Below are 22,084 nucleotides of genomic sequence, written 5' to 3'. Positions count from 1 at the left end.
GATCAACCAGAACTATTTGCAAATTTGTGTCGAATTTGCTGAACAGTTTGAGCTGAACCGAAAAAGTTGATGGCAGCAACGTCATGTTAGTTGAACGATGGTTTCTTTTTTTACGTGTTTAGTTTAGTGAGCATCCCCAAAAGGGAAGGGATAGGGGACACTGAAGGGAAAGGGAGTGATCCTGAGGTGAAGAGACTGAGGAAGGGGGAGGGTTGGAACAAACCACCAATCAGCACAGGACCAAGTCAAGGCAAAACTGAAAAAAGTTCTCCAGAGGACCATTGGTCCCTGCTTTGGCTGTTTCTGACCCTCTCAGATGGAGTCTCCAGCTGGCTTCTCTTTGCAGCTTTCTAACAAGCCCAGGTAGGGGGTGAGGCGGGGAGAGAATACAACACCTGGGTCTTGATGCCCCCAGATGAGGGGTGTCTCCTCTGCACAGTTCTGGGTCCAAGGGGTGCTGGGGCAAGGGGTGGCTCCAGCTCGGCCTCATTTCCCCCCCAGTACCTGATGTTGGTTATTACAGTAGCATTTACTTGCATGAATCATGATTCAGGGCTCCTTTGTATTAGGCTCTGTGTACCTGTATTGAAAAAGCTACAGTGTAAACTCTAGAGAAAACCGGTAGAGACAAACAAAGAGATGAGGAGTAGAGGAGAATGTAAAAGTCAAACAATCATATTAGACACAGGAAGCAGCAGTCACTGCTTCTCGCTGGCTTTCTGGTTGATTTCTGCCTCTACCCCATGCAGACACACAGCTCCAACCAATGAATTCCCCAATCCAGCATTTGCAGTCAGTCCCCAGGTAAACCCTTCGGCTCACATGGGTAAGCCTCTGCCCAGGCCTCACATGTGGCCAGTGCTTTTGGCGGAAGACTCCACTGCTTCAGCCATGACCATGAAGGGGGTATATAATTGCGCCTGTCTTTAGCCTGAATGAAAGGCGCTCAGCACACCTATCAACTTCAACCGGATCTGTGGTTGATGGCAGCCACTAACCCCTTTCAGTATAATTCTGTCATGAACCAGATCAGAATCCCCTTTCCCACTATATGTATTAGATACAGAGCTGTACTGATGGCGATCGTGGTGAAAAGCTTCTATCCTCCTTACTAGTGCTTCTTCCTCTTCTGGTGGGCTGGTGCCAGGAAAGACTCAAGTTCAATGGCAAATTCCACAGGCCCTCAAAGGCATGTCTATCTGGTGCGTTAGCCTGCAGCAAACTGGGGTGTAAGTCTACAGTGGCCTAGCCTGCCACACGCTGACTGACCATGCAGACCCTGCTACTGAGCTCTAAAAGTTCTCTAAAAGTGTCTGACATGCGCCTGTGTTTTGGGTGGAGGCTCCTGTTGTTTCAGCGATAAAGGAGATTAACTGTTTCACACTTTTATCCCAATGAGGGGTAGCTGTTACGCCCACCAGTTTCCATGAGGTTTAACACAACATCATAACAATAAAACACACTCTAGAAGGTGAATGTCCTATGCTCTAAGAACAGGGAGGGAAGGAGATTTGAGAGATACACAGAGCTTCCTATAATTAAGTGGACTAATTAATGCATTAAATCCTTAATAAAGCAAGATAAAGAGGGTTCAGCCTGTATATCTGCAACAGACAGTGGGGGAGGTTTAGATTGGATATTAGGAAAAACTTTTTCACTATGAGGGTGGTGAAACACTGGAATGCATTACCTAGGGAGGTGGTAGAATCTCCTTCCTTAGAGGTTTTTAAGGTCAGGCTTGACAAAGCCCTGGCTGGGATGATTTAACTGGGAATTGGTCCTGCTTCGAGCAGGGGGTTGGACTAGATGACCTTCTGGGGTCCCTTCCAACCCTGATATTCTATGATTCTATGACTTTTCAGAGAGTAGCTCTATAAAGCAGCAGTAAAATGCTGACAATATGCAAGACTCTCATAGGGCTGGTTGTGTTTCTTCTGATTGTGCAGTTTCTGAAGTTGCAATGGGCACGTAGACGCCTTCCTCCAGGACCAACCCCATTCTTGGAAGCTTGTGGCAGCTGAACTTTAAAGCTGATCATGACATCCTCAATAAGGTATGTATTTCCAGATAACTAACTAATAGACTAATAAGCTGACAGGGAAAATTAGTGACATTTATTGGTAGTATAAAGTGGTTTTTTTTATGCTAAAGAGTTTATTTCTTAAGAATTGGAGATATGAAAGTCAACTTGGATCATTCTGTCATTTTTTAAACAGAGATTGTGTCAAATGTACATGAAACCTTGATGTGCATAAGAATTAAACAACACTGAGGACAGTATTTCTGCCTCATGAAGAGGAAGAAGGAATAAATTTTCATATTGTAGAAATTTTCAGATACATTGGATTTGACCCTTAAAGAACTGGCTTTTTTTTTTTAGACATCCCACTAAATAAATGTTTAGAAGGTTGTATGATGTGTACTGAAAAATCAAATCTAGTCATCTCCCACCTGTTGTTCCATAATTTAAACTGGGATGGTGTATAAACTGCACAGAAGAGGGAGTCCTGCTCCATCAGGTTTTATGAAGTCTATCAAAGTGGCACCTGTCCTGCAGACTTCAGAAAGTCTGTGGGGAGGAAGTTACACCTAGGTAAGATGTTAGGTGGTGGATGATGCAGGGGAATAGAGCTGGGAGGGGGAAAGGTTTTGTCCACACTGAGCATATGGGGCCAGATTTTCATGATATCACAGGGAAAGATTTTATAAAACGCTCAACACACACAACTGGGATCAGATTTTCAAGAGAGCAGCCAATGTGATGAGCTCTCTAGAAATCCAGCCACTAAATCTGGCTCCGACTGTGGGTGTGAGACTTTGTCATCTCCCCACAACCCCTTTGTGTGTCCTTTTCCTTCCTCACCTTATTTCTTCTTCTCTTTCCTATCCCACTTCCTTTTTGCCTCCTATCTAATAGGAATCTGGCCCAGCTGGCCAAGACTGTATGTTTGGCAATACGATTGTGAGCCTCTGCTCAAAGGAGCAGTTAGAAGCAATGCCCTAAACAGCCTGATGCGAGTACAAATTTGCCAGGTCTTGGAGTGGCTGATCACTCTGTGTGCCATGCCTGTGTTTTTTCAGCAATGAGGTTGCAAGGAAGAGTCAACCCCAGAGAAAGAAGCTGCATTTTCGATCTTTGCTGTTCTTTTCTCTCCCCTCGTGTATGCATTTGTCTAGTTTTGTCTGCTAGGAAATGGACTTTAACAACAGCTCCAGCTCATCTCAACTAATTTCTCTTTTCCCCAGAAAGATAATGATCGCCATCTTTAATACTGACTAAGAGGTGGTTAAATAGAGGGGTGGTCTCCTTCTAAAAACTTTCTTCAGCTTTAGGGATAGGGAACAAGGGACACTCTTAAAATGAAAGCCTTACTTAATGCTGTCAAGGTTCCTTCCCCACTCTGAACTCTGGGGTACAGATGTGGGGACCCGCATGAAAGACCTCCTAAGCTTATTTCTACCAGCTTAGGTTAAAAACTTTCCCAAGGCACAAACTTAGCATACTGTTCGAGGACAAAGCAGCCACCATCAAGTGATTTAGACAAAGAACAGGGAAAGGACCACTTGGAGTTCCTATTTCCACAAAATATCCTCCCAAGCCATTACAACCCCTTTCCTGGGGAGGCTTGAGAATAAACAAGATGAGCACAAACCCCTTGGATTTTTAAGACCCAAAAAACCCAGTCAGATTCTTAAAAATCAGAACTTTATTAGAAGAACAAAAAAAGATAAGAGAACAACTTTGTAAGATCAAAATGGAAGATAATCTTACAGGCAGTCAGATTCAAAACATAGAGAATCCCTCTAGGCAAAACCTTAAGTTACAAAAAGACACAAAACCAAGAATACACATTTCCTCCAGCACAGCGAATTTACAAGCCAAAACAAAGAAAACCTAACGCATTTTCTAGCTAGATTACTTACTAACTTTACAGGAGTTGAAGGGCTTGCATCCTTGATCTGTTCCCGGCAAAGGTATCAGACAGACAAAAGCCTTTTTCCCCCCCTCCAGATTTGAAAGTATCTTGTCCACTCATTGCTCATTTTGGGTCAGGTGCCAGCGAGGTTACCTTAGCTTCTTAACCCTTTACAGGTGAAAGGATTTTGCCTCTGGCCAGGAGGGATTTTATTGCACTGTGTACAGAAAGGTGGTTACTGTCCCCTTTATATTTATGACAAATGCTTTGCCTTTCAAATGCTTTAACTGTTTTTCCTTCTTTTTCTCTATCTTTAATAGGATTGTTAATGGTGTTTGCCACGGTACTAAGCAGGCTAAGGTTTCTGTATGCCTAACCCCAAACCTTGCTTAAAACTCTTTAATGTTGGACAGTGACAGGGTCATGTTCACACATTTGACTCTTGGGGTCTATTTATATAATCTAAATGAATACAACTGTGCTGTGCAAGCAGGGAAAAAAAAGACAGTCCCTGCCTCAGTACTGAACCCTGGAATCACCCTTCTCAGAAAACAGAGCAGGCTCATCATGACTAGGGCCCTACCAAATTCACAGTCCATTTTGGTCAATTTCACGGTCATAGGATTTTAAAAATTGTAAATGTCCTTATTTCAGATATTTAAATCTGAAATTTCACAGTGTTGTGATAGTAGGGGTCCCGAACCTAAAAGAAGTTTTGTGGGGGGGGGTCGCAAAGTTATTGGGGGGGGTTTAGTGGTACTGCTAGCCTTACTTCTGCACGGCTGCTGGTGGCAGGGCTGCCTTCAGAGCTGGGCAGCTGGAGAGCAGCGGCTCCTGGCCGGGAGCCCAGCTCTGAAGGCAGAGCCGCGGCCAGCAGCAGCGCAGAAGTAAGGGTGGCCTGGTATGGTATTGCCACCCTTTCTTCTGATCTGCTGCCTGCAGAGCTGGGAGCTCAGTCAGCAGCCGCCACTCTCTGGCCACCCGGCTCTGAAGGCAGTGAAGAGGTAAGGGTGGCAATACCGCGACCCCCCCTACAATAACCTTGCAACCCCCTTTTGAGTCAGGACCCCAATTTGAGAAACCTTGGTCTCCCCCATGAAATCTGTATAGTATGGGGTAAAAGCACATAAAAGACCAGATTTCACAGGGGAGACCAGATTTCACGGTCCATGACGTGTTTTTCAAGGCCATGAATTTGGTGGGGCCTAATCATGACTGTTTGGCATGATGTTTTTTCACCTGTGCTGTTATGGCACTGGTGCAGCCCACAGATGGCAGAAGTTCATGGCAACATCTTCACTTTGGGGCTGGAACACACCCCTGCGATTGTGCTGCATGGGTTCCAAGCAGTGAAGGCTAGTCTGACCACCCACTCTGAAGAGTTTTCTGGACGGCTGGAGACCCCTGTCTTCAAACAACTGGCAAATAGAAAGGGTAAATCTTTCCCCTCCTCTGTCTTCTCTTGCACCCTACACTGTGTTCCTCCTTCTCCTCCTCATTCTTCCTCTTCCCTTTCCACTCCTCCACATACATTCAGTCTCCCTCCGGCTCCTTCACGTTCACCTCCCTCTGTCTCTTTCCAGCACATACGCATTTCCCTGAACTCCCTCCAGTCTCTTCCAAGTCCCAATCCTACCTCACACAGTCCCTCAGCTCCTCACCATTTCCTGTTCAGTTCCTTAGCTGCCCTGCCTTTGCTTTATGCTTGTGTTCCCTTATGGCAGCACTGGAAATAAAGGGGGATAGCTATCATTTTTACTCGGGGCAAACAGAGGCTATAGGGAAATTGTTGCCATCAGGAATTCATTCCTAAGTGACGTAATGGGCCGCCGTTGTGAATAAGGGCAAAATTCATAAGATGGATGCCCGAAAGCCTCAGTCCTATCTCCCAACCCTGAGCTTTTCTATGTAGCTCTTTTGAGACGAAATCTTCATGTTAGTAATAAAATACGTGCTGGCAACACAACTGTAGTTAAAAACCACTTTAGCAGTGACGTCTCAAAGTACCCCACCAGGTGACGGGCCTCCTCTTGGATTTGGTGCTCCAGGCCTTTCTTGCCTAGTCCCAGGTTCTGCAGGGTCATCAGCCCAAAGCGTCTCTGCTGCTTCCAGTTGTAACCACTTGAGAACATAATACCTGAGGCCATTGAGAATCAGTTACCTGTCACGCTAATATTTATGAAAAGCAAAACTATGTACATGTCCCTACAATATACTTTCTATCAAGAGGAATAAATCCAGAACCATAGGACTTAGTTCTTTTATCTGAGATCTTGCTGTGACATAGAAACAACATGGATTGGAACCACCTGAGAAAAGTCTCCTGTTAAAAAAGGGATTGTTTTTTATTGTAAACAGGAGATTTAAAAGCTGAGGATAAATAGATGTTATTCACCAGCAGTAATTCTTGTTCTCTGACTGAGTTGCCTCCATAGAAACCCAATTTAGGAATGGTTACAAAGTCACTGACTCTTTTGGGGCACTAGTTGGCAGTTAAAGGGTGCACACCATTCCCTTGAGCTCTACATATCAAGTGTATACAGAGCCCCTCTCTTCCAGCCTCTCAGTTCTTCACTACCCACAAATGCCCTATTTGCAGCTTGGCTCTGAAGCAGAGGGAAGGAGGGAGGGTCTGTGTGAAGGACACACATCCAGAGAATGTAAGTTACTACAGGCAGGTAACCCTGTTTTCTCCTTCATGACACTGTCTTCGCAGAGCTTCCCAGCAGACATTTATCCAGCTGTGACCTCCTTGGGAAGGAGGGTTGAGGAGCCCCAAGAGTCGAATAGCTGTCCTCCCAAAACCAGCCTCTGCTCCTGATGCAGTGTCAAGAGAATAGTGGTTAGTAAGAGTGTGAAGCAAGCTCCACCCAGCAGCCCTATAGATTTCATATAAAGCCTCAGTGCAGCTACGGGCTGTTGTGGCTGTCCCCTCCTGAGTTGACTGGGCCCTGAGACATTCAGACACAGGCACATCCCCTAGTTCAGGGCATGAAGGGGTATAAATCCTTATCCACATAGACAGCCTTTAAGCCAAGGTCACTTGACTTTGAGAGATTTTTCTCCAGAGGCCACAAATATTCTCTTGGACCTTCTCAATAGCTTAATTAGAGGACAGACAAGGTAGGTGAGGGAATATCTTTTACTGGACCGACTTCTGCTGGTGGACAGTACAAGCTCTTCCTCGGGTCTCATTCTAAGACAGGCTTTCCCACCATTTCCATAAGATGGACCACATCCTAATAAAGAGATTGTAAATGTTGGGAGACACAATCACAAGTCCACCCCTGTGGGAATTAGAACAGCTGCTTACCTGGACAAACAACCTTAGCAGAGTGCTTTTAGCTTTTTATAATGTGCTTTGGAAACGAGGAGAACTGGCACCATGTGACCAGCCAGGTTTCTGCTGGCTACCAGAAAGTCCTCAGCAGTCCACCAGTGAGGTCTTGGAGTTGCAGATACTGTTAACCAAACTTATGGGAGGTCCTTTGAGCCCATTGAGTCTTGCACTCTGTACAACCTTTTGCTGAAGTTTTTCTTCTTAATGACCAGAACCTCAGTGGAGATAATTTTGGCACTGCAGTCCCTGATGGCCCACCCACCTGATAACATATTCCACAAAGACCGGGGGGTTCCAAGACCTCATCCCAAATTTCTGTTCAACATTGTATCCGAGTGTCATTTCAGACTATACCTCTGCCCGTACTTTCTACTAACCCCATTAGTTAATACTTCAACCAAAAGTTCCCTAACTGCAGCTTGTGTGTAAGGAAATCTTACTGAGTTTAAGGGGTGCAATTACATCCCAGCAGCTGGCAATTAGGGGTGGTGGGACTAAGTTCCACCTTTGACGTTCCAGTCATTAGCCACAACAATCCCCATCCACTATTGCCCTGCACCTTGTGCAGTCACTTAGACCAACGCAGAGTGTAAAACATCATCACTCTGATTTGACAGCATTTTGCACCCACTTTGCACAGGTGTAAATGGTGACACAAGATGCCACACAACTGTGAAGCAGACCCTATGTTGTATCTACAGGATGACTTGTGTAATGCAGTGTGCAGCACCCCCTACTGTGGATATCACGTGGGGCTGGGACTTCTCCAGTGCACCCAAGGGACTCCTGGTGGGGCCATGAGCTACTTCATCCTCACCTGGAGTCTCTGTAGCACATGGGCTGGAGGCACCAGACAGAGCAAGGTCAGTGTGGTGACATCAGGCCTCTGAATGGCTATTTCTGATTAGCTCCTCAGAGAAAAAGAGTGGAGCCCCTTTTGTTTCTCAAGAACCAGTAAGGGGAAAGAGAGGAAGTTGGAATTAGCAGCTTACATGTTTTTATTTTGGGACAGTCTTGTGATCCGCATTCTTCTGTATCAGTGTTAATTAATTATTTATCGGCAGCTCTGACGCTCATCACCAATGTATCAGAGTACCTAGATAACAGTAATGAATTAAGTCTCACGTATCCCTTACCTCTCTAAAGCTAAGGAAACTTTGAAACAGGGAAGTTAAGTGACTTGTCTAAGGCCCCACAACCACATAGCTTGAGAAAGAGCTTAAGCCCAGAGCAACTCAGTTCTAATGTAAAACAAACGGCAGTGGTTGTACTGACCAGAGGAAAAAGCTTGGCTACAAGGTGGGGGAATAGGAGAAGACAATCAATATAGGTTTTGTTTACAATTTCTCTTTTTATACAGGTTTCAGAGTAGCAGCTGTGTTAGTCTATATTCGCAAAAAGAAAAGGAAGACTTGTGGCATCTTAGAGACTAACCAATTTATTTGAGCATAAGCTTTCGTGAGCTACAGCTCACTTCATCGGATGCATAAAAGTGGAAAATGCAGTGAGGATATTTTTATACACACAGACCATGAAAAAATGGGTGTTTATCACTTCAAAAGGTTTTCTCTCCCCCCACCCCACTCTCCTGCTGGTAATAGCTTATCTAAAGTGATCACTCTCCTTACAATGTGTATCTATCACTTTAGATAAGCTATTACCAGCAGGAGAGTGGGGTGGGGGGGAGAGAAAACCTTTTGAAGTGATAAACACCCATTTTTTCATGGTCTGTGTGTATAAAAAGAAAAGGAGTACTTGTGGCACCTTAGAGACTAACCAATTTATTTGAGCATAAGCTTTCATGAGCTACAGCTCACTTCATCGGATGCATACTGTGGAAAGTGTAGAAGATCTTTTTATACACACAAAGCATGAAAAAATACCTCCCCCCACCACACTCTCCTGCTGGTAATAGCTTATCTAAAGTGATCATGCTTCTTACAATGTGTATGATAATCAAGGTGGGCCATTTCCAGCACAAATCCAGGCTCCCTCCTCAGGCCCTACGCTACCAGCACTCTCAGCTACCTTCAAGACACCACTGACTTCCTGAGGAAACTACAATCCATCGGTGATCTTCCTGATAACACCATCCTGGCCACTATGGATGTAGAAGCCCTCTACACCAACATTCCACACAAAGATGAACTACAAGCTGTCAAGAACACTATCCCCGATAATGTCACGGCTAACCTGGTGGCTGAACTTTGTGACTTTGTCCTTACCCATAACTATTTTACATTTGGGGACAATGTATACCTTCAAATCAGCGGCACTGCCATGGGTACCCGCATGGCCCCACAGTATGCCAACATTTTTATGGCTGACTTAGAACAACGCTTCCTCAGCTCTCGTCCCCTAACGCCCCTACTCTGCTTGCGCTATATTGATGACATCTTCATCATCTGGACCCATGGAAAAGAAGCCCTTGAGGAATTCCACCATGATTTCAACAATTTCCATCCCACCATCAACCTCAGCCTGGTCCACTCCACACAAGAGATCCACTTCCTGGACACTACAGTGCTAATAAATGATGATCACATAAACACCATCCTATAGGGGAAACCTACTGACGGCTATTCCTACCTACATGCCTCCAGCTTTCACCCTGACCACACCACACGATCCATCGTCTACAGCCAAGCTCTGCGATACAACCGCATTTGCTCCAACCCCTCAGACAGAGACAAACACCTACAAGATCTCTATCAAGCATTCTTACAACTACAATACCCACCTGCGGAAGTGAAGAAACAGATTGATAGAGCCAGAAGAGTTCCCAGAAGTCACCTACTACAGGACAGGCCTAACAAAGAAAATAACACAACGCCACTAGCCATCACCTTCAGCCCCCAACTAAAACCCCTCCAACGCATTATTAAGGATCTACAACCTATCCTGAAGGACGACCCAACACTCTCACAAATCTTGGGAGACAGGCCAGTCCTTGCCTACAGACAGCCCCCCAACCTGAAGCAAATACTCACCAACAACCACATACCACACAACAGAACCACTAACCCAGGAACCTATCCTTGCAACAAAGCCCGTTGCCAACTGTGCCCACATATCTATTCAGGGGACACCATCATACGGCCTAATCACATCAGCCACACTATCAGAGGCTCGTTCACCTGCACATCCACCAATGTGATATATGCCATCATGTGCCAGCAATGCCCCTCTGCCATCTACATTGGTCAAACTGAACAGTCTCTACGTAAAAGAATAAATGGACACAAATCAGATGTCAAGAATTATAACAGTCATAAACCAATAGGAGAACACTTCAATCTCTTAGGTCACGCGATTACAGACATGAAAGTTGCGATATTACAACAAAAAAACTTCAAATCCAGACTCCAGCGAGAGACTCTTGAATTGGAATTCATTTGCAAATTGGATACAATTAACTAAGGCTTGAATAGAGACTGGGAGTGGCTAAGTCATTCTGCAAGGTAACCTATTTCCCCTTGTTTTTTCCTCCCCCTCCCCCCTCAGACGTTCTTGTTAAACCCTGGATTTGTGCTGGAAATGGCCCACCTTGATCATCATACACATTGTAAGGAGAGTGATCACTTTAGATAAACTATTACCAGCAGGAGAGTGGGGTGGGGGGAGGTGTTTTTTCATGCTTTGTGTGTATAAAAAGATCTTCTACGCTTTCCACAGTATGCCTCCGATGAAGTGAGCTGTACCTCACAAAAGCTTATGCGCAAATAAATTGGTTAGTCTCTCCAAGGTGCCACAAGTCCTCCTGTTCTTTTTATATATTTACAAGACAGTGAGTTAGATACCGAGTGTGCAGGAACTGTAGAGCAAATGGAGCAGCAATTACACACTCAGCAGAAGGTCTTTCTCAACATAGGACACTAGAACCTATTTCAGTGAGAGGGGAATGTTGATCCAATCGTGCCATTGGCTCATGGATTGTACTTGTAAATAGTCTTATTTATCGTTATTCAGTTGTTCTGGAGTAAGCTGGGGGAGGGTCAAAGGAAAAGGGGGTGGATCTTTAGATAGTATCAGGGGGTGGCCGTGTTAGTCTGTATCCACAAAAACAACAAGGAGTCCGGTGGCACCTTAAAGGCTAACAGATTTATTTGGGCATAAGCTTTCGTGGGTAAAAAACCCACTTCTTCAGATGCATGGAGTGAAAATTACAGATGCAGACGTATTTATACTGACACATGAAGAGAAGGGAGTTGCCTCACAGGTGGAGAACCAGTGCTGACAGGGCCAATTTGATCAGGGTGGATATAATCCACTCTAGTGCCGGGTTCACAGTAGCTCCATGCTCAGAAGGGGCCCCAGCCTGCTCCCCTTGCACTGTGTCCAGAGACCCCGCTGGCTCCCCCCGCCCACCTCTTTCTCCTCTCGGCCTGCTCACCAGCTAGCCGAGGGCTCCTCTCAGCCCCCTGGCCGGACCCCAGTGCGCCTCTGGCTCCTGGCAGTCTCTGCTTCCCACCACCTGTCTCCCCGGAGCTGAGCCACCTGGGACTGGTGCAGAAGCCTGCCGGTCTCGGCCATGTGTGGGGGGAGAAACAGTGTGAGGGGCTTGGCTGGGCCCCTCCAGGCAAGTGTGTCTTGAGGGAGCCCGGCCGGGCAGGCCCTGGCCTGGCTGATCTCACCACTCCTGAGGGGCCGGAGCGATTCCTGGCCCTGGGACCGGCCCTGGCTGCACTGCCAGCTCAGTCCGGCAGACACAGTCGCCTCCCAGCAGGGCTGGTGAGTGTGGCTGGGAGGCAGGGGGTGGGGGAATGGGTCTGGTGGGGTGCTGGGCTGTGAAGGGGCGGGGAGGATCTGTGTATGTTGGGGCACTAGGGAGTGGGGATTCTGTGGGGGGTGCTGGGCAGTTGTGGTGGGGCTGTGGGCAGGGGTGGTGTTGTGCAGGATGCTGCGCATTTGTGGGTGGGTCTGGAGGGGCGCTGGGCATAGTGGGTCCCGGGGGGCTCTGGCCAGAGGGAGTCAGGGGGTGTTGGGTGGGGGGGCTGTGTGGCTTGGCATGGGCCTGTCCCCGAGGGAAAGGGGTATGCTGGCAGTGTTGCTGGCACCCAGTGCCGAGAGGCTGAACAACTAGAGGAGAACATCCACAGTTACATTAGACTAGATAAAATAAATGGTGTTTTTAAGGACTATAAAACCTCATTCTTCAGGACATAAGACAAGCAGTGAGTGACAGGGGGTCAAGTAGAAACTTCCTCTATGGACAATTTGTCAAGGCTTTTCCACTGGAGTTTCTTATGCTGTGTCTTGACAAATCTGGTGGTGGCCACTTTTGGAGACAGGATGTTGGATTGGATGGATTTGAGTCTAAGCCAGTAATTCATTCCTGTGTTCTCTGGTCATGATGCCCAAGAGTAAAACTGCTACTTTATTTCTTTTTTCTTTTATAAACAGTTACAGTCTGTCATATTTACAAGCTCCAACCCAGTAAGACTCCCTTAGGCAGCTTTACAGATTTAACTCTCTATAGTTCACTACAGCTCTGAATGAGTTTTTAATGAGTTTACGTATTTTGTTTGCATAAATTATAGTAGATATATGCTTCAAGGGGTGAGGTGAGACTGCTGATTTGTTATACATATTGCCTAAAAAATGTATTTTTGATTTATTACAAAGACAAAAATATTTTACATTAGTTATAAAGAAAAGTCCTCGGGGGTTTAAATAAGTGCATTTTAATATGTATTTGAATCTAAAATATTTTCCAATGGTATAAAATTATATTGAATGTAAAATTAACATCTAAAAACATGAGTCCACATGAAAAACATTTTAATATTAAAAGATCATGCCCCATTACTCTTTCTTATTTAACTACATTTATGACTCGTGTTTTCTTCCATGACAAACAGGCAGCTTAAAAATAACAACACTTAGCACTTACATCGTGAAGTATATCTTCAAAGCAGCCTACAAAGACTCACTAATACATCTCCAAGCATTCCTGCAAGTCAGCTAAATACTAACTTTTTTATTTTATAGACAGGGAAACCGAGGCTGGGAGCTAAACTGAATTGATCAGGGTTGGTCAGTCAGCTTGTTTAATCTTCGGTGCTTCTGGGGCACTGATCACTCTAGCATCTAAGAATTAAATGCATTAATTATCAGTCACATAGCACTGTGCTCAACAGAGTTCCCGAATGATTCTACTGCTCATCTCCTCCATCAGCTTTCCTTCCTGTTTAGTGCATGTGAGCATTAGAAACTCCTTGTCTTTGTTTATTGTGAGAAGATTTTTTAAATTATTTTTAATGTAAAACAGGTGTGTTTTGGCATCATGTTCTGAAGGTATTTGGGTTTGGGCTCAGTCTTATTTCCCCCTTATTAGTAAGAGTCCCTGAGTAAACTTATTTTATCTCTTTCTGTCATAACCTTAGTCCTGGGCACTGTTAGCAGCAGCATTGTTGGGAATGTAGCTGTTAGTGTAGGTCATAAATAGAGAGATGGGAGACCCTTGTCAGTTTAATATAGTTTATGAGCCTCCAAAGAGTGGAGATTTGAACTGATAGTACTCAAAGGAGAAAGAGGAGTTCTACTTACCTGTAATTTTCAAGTCGATTATTGGTAAAGATCCACACAGACAACAGCCTGCTTCCTTTACACAGCCCCGATTCATCCTCAAAGCACCATCTATCATGTGCACTGAATGAGGCAATGGTTGTATGGAAAAAATTGTATCATAATGCATTTGCACAAAGGGGCTGAATTCAGATTGCATAGACAATCTTAATTCTGGAATTTTCCAACTTTTCGGTTAGAACTTTGCAATTTGACTTTGCAACCTTAAAAATGTTCTTGTAATGTAACTGTGTGTGTGAGAGAGAGAGAGAGAGAGAGAGAGAGAGAGAGAGATTAAGAACAATAAAGACAGTCCCTGCCTTAAAGATCTTACAATCTTGGCTAATGACAATATGCAACATATAGATGAAACAAACAAGTGGGCAGGAGTTCGAGAGAAGGAAGGTGAGAGAAAAACATGAGGGGTGTGTTTTGGCTGGACTAGCTCTGTGCATAATGTTAAAAGTGAGGCAGGTGGTGAGCTACAATAGGCGGTGAGTTTAACAGACAGAATAGTAAGTGGATTTACAAATTTGACAGTTTTGGAAGAACAAGTAACATGACAATGTGAATAATACTGGAACAAATTCTCCATATTTATTCAATAAAATATTTGCAAATCTCTTTGTATTATTCTATCAGCTTGATTGTCTAATTCTTTTAGAGGTGTGTTTGTTGTGTAATATTATACAGTGCACATTCCAGTGATGTAGTCAGGTTAATTGTTACATAGTCCTACCTTATGTGCTCTAACATCATCTTTCTGATTGACATCTGCAGGCTAAAGATGACCCCACCTCTACGTATGACGAAGACGACATGGAACAGTGTATTTTTGACCTCTTTCTGGCAGGTACAGAGACCACAATCAGCACCCTGCGCTGGGCACTTCTCTATATGGTGGCTTATCCCAACATCCAAGGTGAGTCAGGGACACAAACAAACCATGCAGGAGATTGATGCAGAAAACCCACCATTTCTGCACATTTTAAGAAGAATAGTGCAAGTACTAAAGCTGCTTGTTTGGAGCTGTGGAATTAGATACGTTGCAGCCAGAGATGCAGATATGATTTCAGGATAGTCATTCTTTGGAAACATATTTCATTTTTTATTGATTGTTGTCTGAGTGCTCAGTCCTGTACAGACACTGAGGAAGACACAGTCTTTGCTTCAGCGCTCTCTCAGTCTAAATCCAACACAGACCTAACGTTGGGAGCCCGTAGCTGACGGTGCTCCAAATAGAATGGGAGTTGGCCTCTGCAATGAAGTTAGAATAAACCGTCCTGTACAGTGGTCTCTCAGAAAAGTATAACTGGCATGACCGTGTTCTCCTTTGCTGGATAGCAGAAATAATCCTAAGTATCAGAGGGTGGCCGTGTTAGTCTGTATCCACAAAAACAACAAGGAGTCTGGTGGCACCTTAAAGACTAACAGATTTATTTGACAGTTAGCTTTCGTGGGTAAAAAACCCACTTCTTCAGATGCATGGAGTGAAAATTACAGATGCAGGCATATTTATACTGACACATGAAGAGAAGGGAGTTACCTCACAAGTGGAGAACCAGTGCTGACAGGGCCAATTCGATCAGGGTGGATGTGGATCCACTCCCAACAATAGATGAGGAGGTGTCAATTCCAGGAGGGGCAAAGCTGCTTTTTGTAGTGAGCCAGCCACTCCAGTCCCTATTCAAGCCCAAATTAATGATGTTAAATTTGCAAATTAATTGTAGCTCTGCAGTTTCTCTTTGAAGTCTGTTTCTGAAGTTTTTTTGTTGCAGGATGGCTACTTTTAAATCTGTTACTGAATGTTCAGGGAGATTGATGTGTTCTCCTACTGGCTTTTGTATGTTACCGTTCCTGATGTCCGATTTGTGTCCATTTATTCTTTTACATAGGGACTGTCCGGTTTGGCCAATGTACATGGCAGAGGGGCATTGCTGGCACATGATGGCATATATCACATTGGTAGATGTGCAGGTGAATGAGCCTCTGATGGTGCGGCTGATGTGGTTGGGTCCTCTGATGGTGTTGCTATCGTAGATATGGGGACAGAGTAGGCAACGGGGTTTGTTACAGGGATTGGTTCCTGGGTTCGTGTTTCTATGGTGTGGTGTGTAGTTGCTGGTGAGTATTTGCTTCAGGTTTGGGGGTTGTCTGTAAGCGAGGACTGGCCTGTCTCCCAAGGTCTGTGAGAGTGAGGGGTCGTCCTTCAGGATAGGTTATAGATCTTTGATGATGCGCTGGAGAGGTTTTAGTTGGGGGCTGAAGGTGACGGCTAGTGGCGTTCTGTTATTTTCCTTGTCGGGCCTGTCTTGTAGTAGGTGACTTCTGGGTACCCGTCTTGCTCTGTCAATCTGTTTCCTCGCTTCTCCAGGTGGGTACTGTAGTTCTAAGAATGCTTGAAAAAGATCTTGTAGGTATTTTTCTCTGTCTGAGGGACTGGAGCAAATTTAGTTTTATCTTAGGGCTTGGCTGTAGACAATGGATTGTGTGATGTGTCCTGGATGGAAGCTGGAGGCATGTAGGTAAGTATAGCGGTCAGTAGGTTTCCGGTACAGGGTGGTGTTTATGTGACCATCACTTATTTGTACTGTAGTGTCCAGGAAGTGGATCTCTTGTGTGGACTGGTCCAGGCTGAGGTTGATGGTGGGGTGGAAATTGTTGAAATCCAGGTGGAATTCTTCAAGGGCCTCCTTCCTGTGGGTCCATATAATGAAGATGTCATCAATGTAGCACAAGTAGAGGAGGGGCACTAGTGGACGAGAGCTGAGGAAGCGTTGTTCTAAGTCAGCTGTAAAAATGTTGGCATACTGTGGGGCCATACGGGTACGCACAGCGGTATTCTCTTTCATAATAATATTAATAGCAACATGTGAGATGATTATACAAGAGAAGTGGGAATCATAGAATCATAGAAGATTAGGGTTCGATGAGACCTCAGGAAGTCACCTAGTCCAACCTCCTGCTCAAAGCAGGACCAACCCCCAACTAAATCATCCCAAACAGGGCTTTGTCAAGCCAGGCCTTAAAAACCTCTAAGGATGGAGATTCCACCACCTCCCTAGGTAACCCATGCCAGTGATTCATCACCCTCCTAGTGAAATAGTGTTTCCTGATAGCCAACCTAGACCTCCCCCACTGCAACTTGAGACCATTGCTCCTTGTTCTATCATCTGCTACTACTGAGAACAGCTGAGCTCCATCCTCTTTGGAACCCCCCTTCAGGTAGTTGAAGGCTGCTATCAAATCCCCCCTCGCTCTTCTTTTCTGCAAACTAAATAAGCCCAGTTCCCTCAGCCTCTCCTCATAAGTCATGTGCCCCAGCCCCCTAATCATTTTCATTGCCCTCCACTGGATAAAGAAGGTAAAAGGAAGACTGGAAGACCAAGGAGGTGGGGTATAGTTGCATAGTATAGAATTGTGATTGGTTAGATATGGGGTTAACAGGCCACGTGTTGGCATTATAGTGCAGGCAGGTAGTACCTATTACAATTAAGATTGCAAAAGAGGTTATACACTGGAGTAACTTTTGCTTTCTGAATGCAGTGCCTCCCCAGATTCACATTGACCTTCCCTCTTCCCGTCAGCATCCAAGATCTAAAGCGTGTGCCAGGCTTCAGAGAGGAATTGAGTTGAGTGAGAGGAAGGTTTTTGTACCCTTGGTTCTGGAATGCTGGAGTGGAGGGGCATGCATGCACTTCCAGTTTTAATTGAACTTCAGAAATTAATCTTAGATTAATTATTACTTAACTGCTTTTCTAAACCTTTAACATTTGTAAGCTGAATAAAATCTTGTGGGGTATGTGACAACCAGCGAAGGGTTCATTAGCGCTCAGTAGTTGCTAGGTAATGTTATCTTGCTCTTGGAGTATATTCCTGCCTTCAGAGTTTTGTGATGATGCAGTGCTTTTCTTGTGGTCTAAATGTGTTGTCACTCTGTCTCCTATGAGAGCAAAATAGATTCCTTGATTGTGTCACTGAATTAATTTCTTAATTAGCAGTTAATGTTTTATTTATGGTTCACTCTCAGAGCCTAACTATAAATACAACAACTTGCAAGACTAATTTTATAAAAGATCCCCAAATCAGCTGTCTCATTGGGAATGGGCAGATGGTAAGATTTCACTGTCTTCTAGTATTTGTTTAAACGAATTATCTGAAGATGCAACCCAGAAGTATGTGAAAAGTCAAATTATACTTTAGTCATTTGTCCTGGAATTTGAAAATATTCTTATTCTTTATTTACTTTTATGTTTTCAAATAATTAAAATTCTTTTAATTATTTACTTTATTGTATTCTTATCACTATAATAGCCAAAAGGGAAATGAAAGTGCCCATAATAAATACACAGTATGCAGAATATATGCTCTTTCCCCCTCTCTAAAGCCGAATGCTTTTCCTCAGAGAAAGTCCAGAAGGAGATGGACACTTTACTGGGTCCCTCTCAATTAATCTGCTATGAGGATCGAAAGAAACTGCCCTACACCAACGCCGTGATTCATGAGATCCAACGTTATTGTAGCATTGTTTTAATTGCAATCCCCAGAGAAAGTGGGAAGGATACAACACTGCAGGCGTTTCTCATTCCAAAGGTACAGAGACATTGTTCACTTCGATACGCTCGTCTTCTGTGTAATATCTGTGAAAGAGGTGCAGATTTATAACCCCCTTCTCCCACTGAAGGGGTATAGTGCATTAGGAAGCCAAGTCAACTCATGATTCCAAATATATTGCTGTCTCTCTCATGTTCTTTTTTAAAGTTTCTTCCTGAGGCCAGATTCAGGTAAGCATCCATATTAAGGACACATGCTTAAGCTCTGTTTAAGTCAGTGGGACTTTAAGACTCTGTTTTAGTGAAGCACATAGTTAAATGATCTCCAGAAGAAGGATGGACTTAAGAGCTTTTCTGAATTGGCCCTCTAGCAAATTTGCTTCTCTAGCAAATGCTGAAACAGCCCAACTGTTGCCAGTGTCTTTCAAGCGTGAATATTAGAAGTAAAAGGTGGGCTCCATGTCACTGGTGTCATCAATATTATTCCTTTTTGGCAACGTGGCCGTTGCCGGTAGCAAGCTTGAAATAAACAGTTTAATGTGCAGTATCCTCTGAATTACTCCTGGTACACAGGCTTGTCACTGTGTGACGAGAACTGGTCAAAACGTGGAAAAACCATTTCACAACAATATCTGAAATTTCAACTTTGTTCCCATTTTGCAGGGTTCCAAACGGAACCCTTGTTTTTGTTTTTTTGAAAAAAAAATTCAAAATACTTTTCTAACCATTTTGAATTTTCAACTTTGCAAAAGTTATAGACTGTCAAAAGGAAAAATGAAACTCTACAATTCTGGTCCCGGATAACTTTTTAAAATGTGGAGTAGCTTTGAAAAGTTACAGGGTGGCAAGGGGAAAAATTGACAAAAACAAGACATCATCGCTTCTATTGCATTCAGTGGCAGAAAGGAGAAAAGGGGGGAAGAGAGAGAAAGGATAAGAAAACAAACACCTGCAATTTCAAAATTTTTGGTTTTGATGAAATACTGAAACATTTTGAGAAACTGAAAGCTCCAAACGAAAGTTTCTGGTTTTGAAAAAAGGCCATTTAAATCCAAAACATGTGACACACACATTCTACATGTGACCTTCTGCACATTGCAATAAATTTGAACTGAAATTTGTCCATGTCCCTCTCCTTATTGACTTATCTGATGGAGAAAGACTCAGGCCTTGTCTACATTGTGTGTTAGCCCACACCAGTGGAGAATAAATTCTACTCGATGTGAGAGTGTGGTGCAATAAGTGGCTCATGTGGACCCGGCTGGCACACACTAAAAGTTCCCTCGTGCACATTAACATCTTCCAGTTTCAAACAGTTCTATGCTCATGTAAACGAGGGAACTTTTAGTGTGTGCCAGTGGGTCTACACAGGCCAGTTAGCACATGACAGGTTGGTGCAGACAAGAAATTACAGCCCACAAACTCACCGCGTAGACCAGACCTCAGAGAACTGAACCAACTGTTTCTTCCTTGCAGGGCACCATCATTCTGCCAAATTTAGACTCTGTCCTCTTTGATCCTGAGAAATGGGAGTCTCCTCGACAGTTCAACCCAAGTCGTTTCTTGGATAAGGAAGGAAATTTTGTGAACAGAGAAGGTTTTTTACCATTCTCAGTAGGTAAATGCACTGACGGATAAACACTTCTTCTTTGAGTAATATCCCTCTGGGTGCTCCACTCTAGGTGCGCTGTGCCCCATGCACCATTGATTGGAGATATTTCATAGCAGTGGCCATTTGGCGCATGCATATGTATTACTCAGGCTTGCTCCATGCCATTGTTATGCAGCATTGCGTGGGCGAGCCACCCTCCATTCCTTCTCAAGAGATGGAGCCTTTGCAATTGTCTGTGTTGAGTTTTACCTCAGGTGTGTCCTCTTAGCTCTTTTAGTAGTTTACTAGTAGTACTTAGTAGTGAGTAAGTAGTAGTAGTTTAAAAAAACTTTACACCCACCCACCCCATTTTGTATTATTCAGTCCCAAGAGAAAATTACAAGTTCAGCAAAAATACCTTCGCTTTCAGGTGAGAATGAACAATGTTGCATCTGAAAAGTGCGTGTAAGTTAGAAGGTAGCCGGGGGAGAAATAAATCATGACCATGTGTACAGAGGGAGTATTTCTTCTGAAAGTTCTGAAAGTGCCTGGAAATATATAGCAGAATAAGATTGAGAATGCTAATCTTCATAATTGAGGGGCAGCACCCTTTGTGTGTGTGTGTATATAATATATAACAGTAGCCTGTGCTGTTGACCTTTCCAGCTTCGTACTGGATATCAACATCCCCTTGAGTAGAGTAATCTCTTCCAATTCAAGCCGCAGAGCCCCCCACTTGTTCCCCAAAATGATCAGCATTGCACAGATAAATCTGTCGAGATCAGTAGACAGCCACCCTTTCACAGTGTCTTTGCTTGTGATTACAGCCACATAAACACCTATGATAGGTGCCAAGTTCTTGCTGGTGAGTGGGGGGGAGGGTGCAGTGATATCCGGGAGTCAGTTTGCTTTCGGTTGAGAATGAACAATCTTGCTTCTGAAAAGTACCTGCAAGTTGGAAGATGGCAAGTGGAGACAGAATTCCTTGGGTACTTAACTGTCCTTCCCCTTCTCTTCTTCAGGGCCCTGGGTGTGTTTTGGGGAGCAGCTGGCAAGGAGTAAGCTCTTCATCATCTTCACCAACCTGCTGAGGGCATTCAAGTTCACCCTCCCAAAGGGAGTGAAGGAAATAAGCACAAAGCTTGTTTTGGGGAGCACAGTGCAGCCCCAGCCATATAAGCTCTGTGCTGTTCCTCGTTAGGCTGCCGTGCATCACAGATCGGGAGAAGAATCATTCATCAAGATTGCTTGACCCCATAACTCTCCTCCTTGCATCTCTTACTCTTTTTCTGGTGTCAGCATCACACATTATCGCAAGCTGCTAGATCCTGGGCAATGCAGCTGAACAGTGCAGCTGTTTCATCATTGTCTTGTGCTCAAAAAGTCTTTGTAAATTTCTTCCAGATGTGCTACAAATTAAAAAATTACAGCAAAGAAATTTAGTGTCTGACTTTACTTCTCACTGACCTGAAAACTGACTAGTGGGAGGAAGAATTTTAAGAGGTAGATGCTGTCATTTATTATAATATTGAAGTGACAGGGTTTTAATCTAATAAATCCTGTAATTCATGTATGTGAACTGTGAATTGAGGTGTTGAGTCTGTAAAGATCTGTGTACTTGTAACCCTTCCTTCTGCTCGTCAGAGTTGGCAGCGACAAGGGCCGGGTTCAGTATCTAGCGGTTCCGTTTCAATAACACAATGCAAAACTCGCTCGAGCCCCCACCCAGGGACCTGGGACAATTACATACCACCCTCCTGGGCGCCTCCAAGAGGCAATACTTCCCCTCTCGCAAGCACAGAGTCTGAGTGTAGCAAAAGCCTTTTAATAAAGGAGGGAAACAATGCGGCATTATGTTGGGGAAACACCACAAACAAGATTCATAACACCAACCATGAGCAAAAGACTCGCCCCCAGGTAAGTTTGGCAGTGTCCTTTTCCCCTCAGGGTCTTAAGTCCAGCAATCCAATAGTCATCCCCCCAGTTTCTGTCGTTGGTCAGTGCAGCCCCTGCATAGAGTTCAGAAGTTCATCTGCAGAGTTTACGTCCCAGCCTGGGTGGAAGTGGAGGGAGGTACGGGGGGCATCTTACATGCTCCGCTGCTCGGGTCGACAGC

The 22,084-nt window shown here is 44.4% G+C and overlaps 1 pseudogene; it reads left to right on the top strand.

Annotated features, from left to right (window-relative positions):
* The first annotated feature begins 1,889 nt into the window (after positions 1-1,889).
* On the top strand, positions 1,890-21,169 carry LOC140916984 (cytochrome P450 2D28-like; annotated as a pseudogene).
* The last annotated feature ends 915 nt before the right edge of the window (positions 21,170-22,084 follow it).

Source organism: Lepidochelys kempii, chromosome 9, assembly GCF_965140265.1.
Source record: "Lepidochelys kempii isolate rLepKem1 chromosome 9, rLepKem1.hap2, whole genome shotgun sequence".
Taxonomy (NCBI): Eukaryota; Metazoa; Chordata; order Testudines; family Cheloniidae; genus Lepidochelys; species Lepidochelys kempii.
Note: the sequence above shows the minus strand (reverse complement) of the source record. Positions and strands in the feature narration are given on the sequence as shown.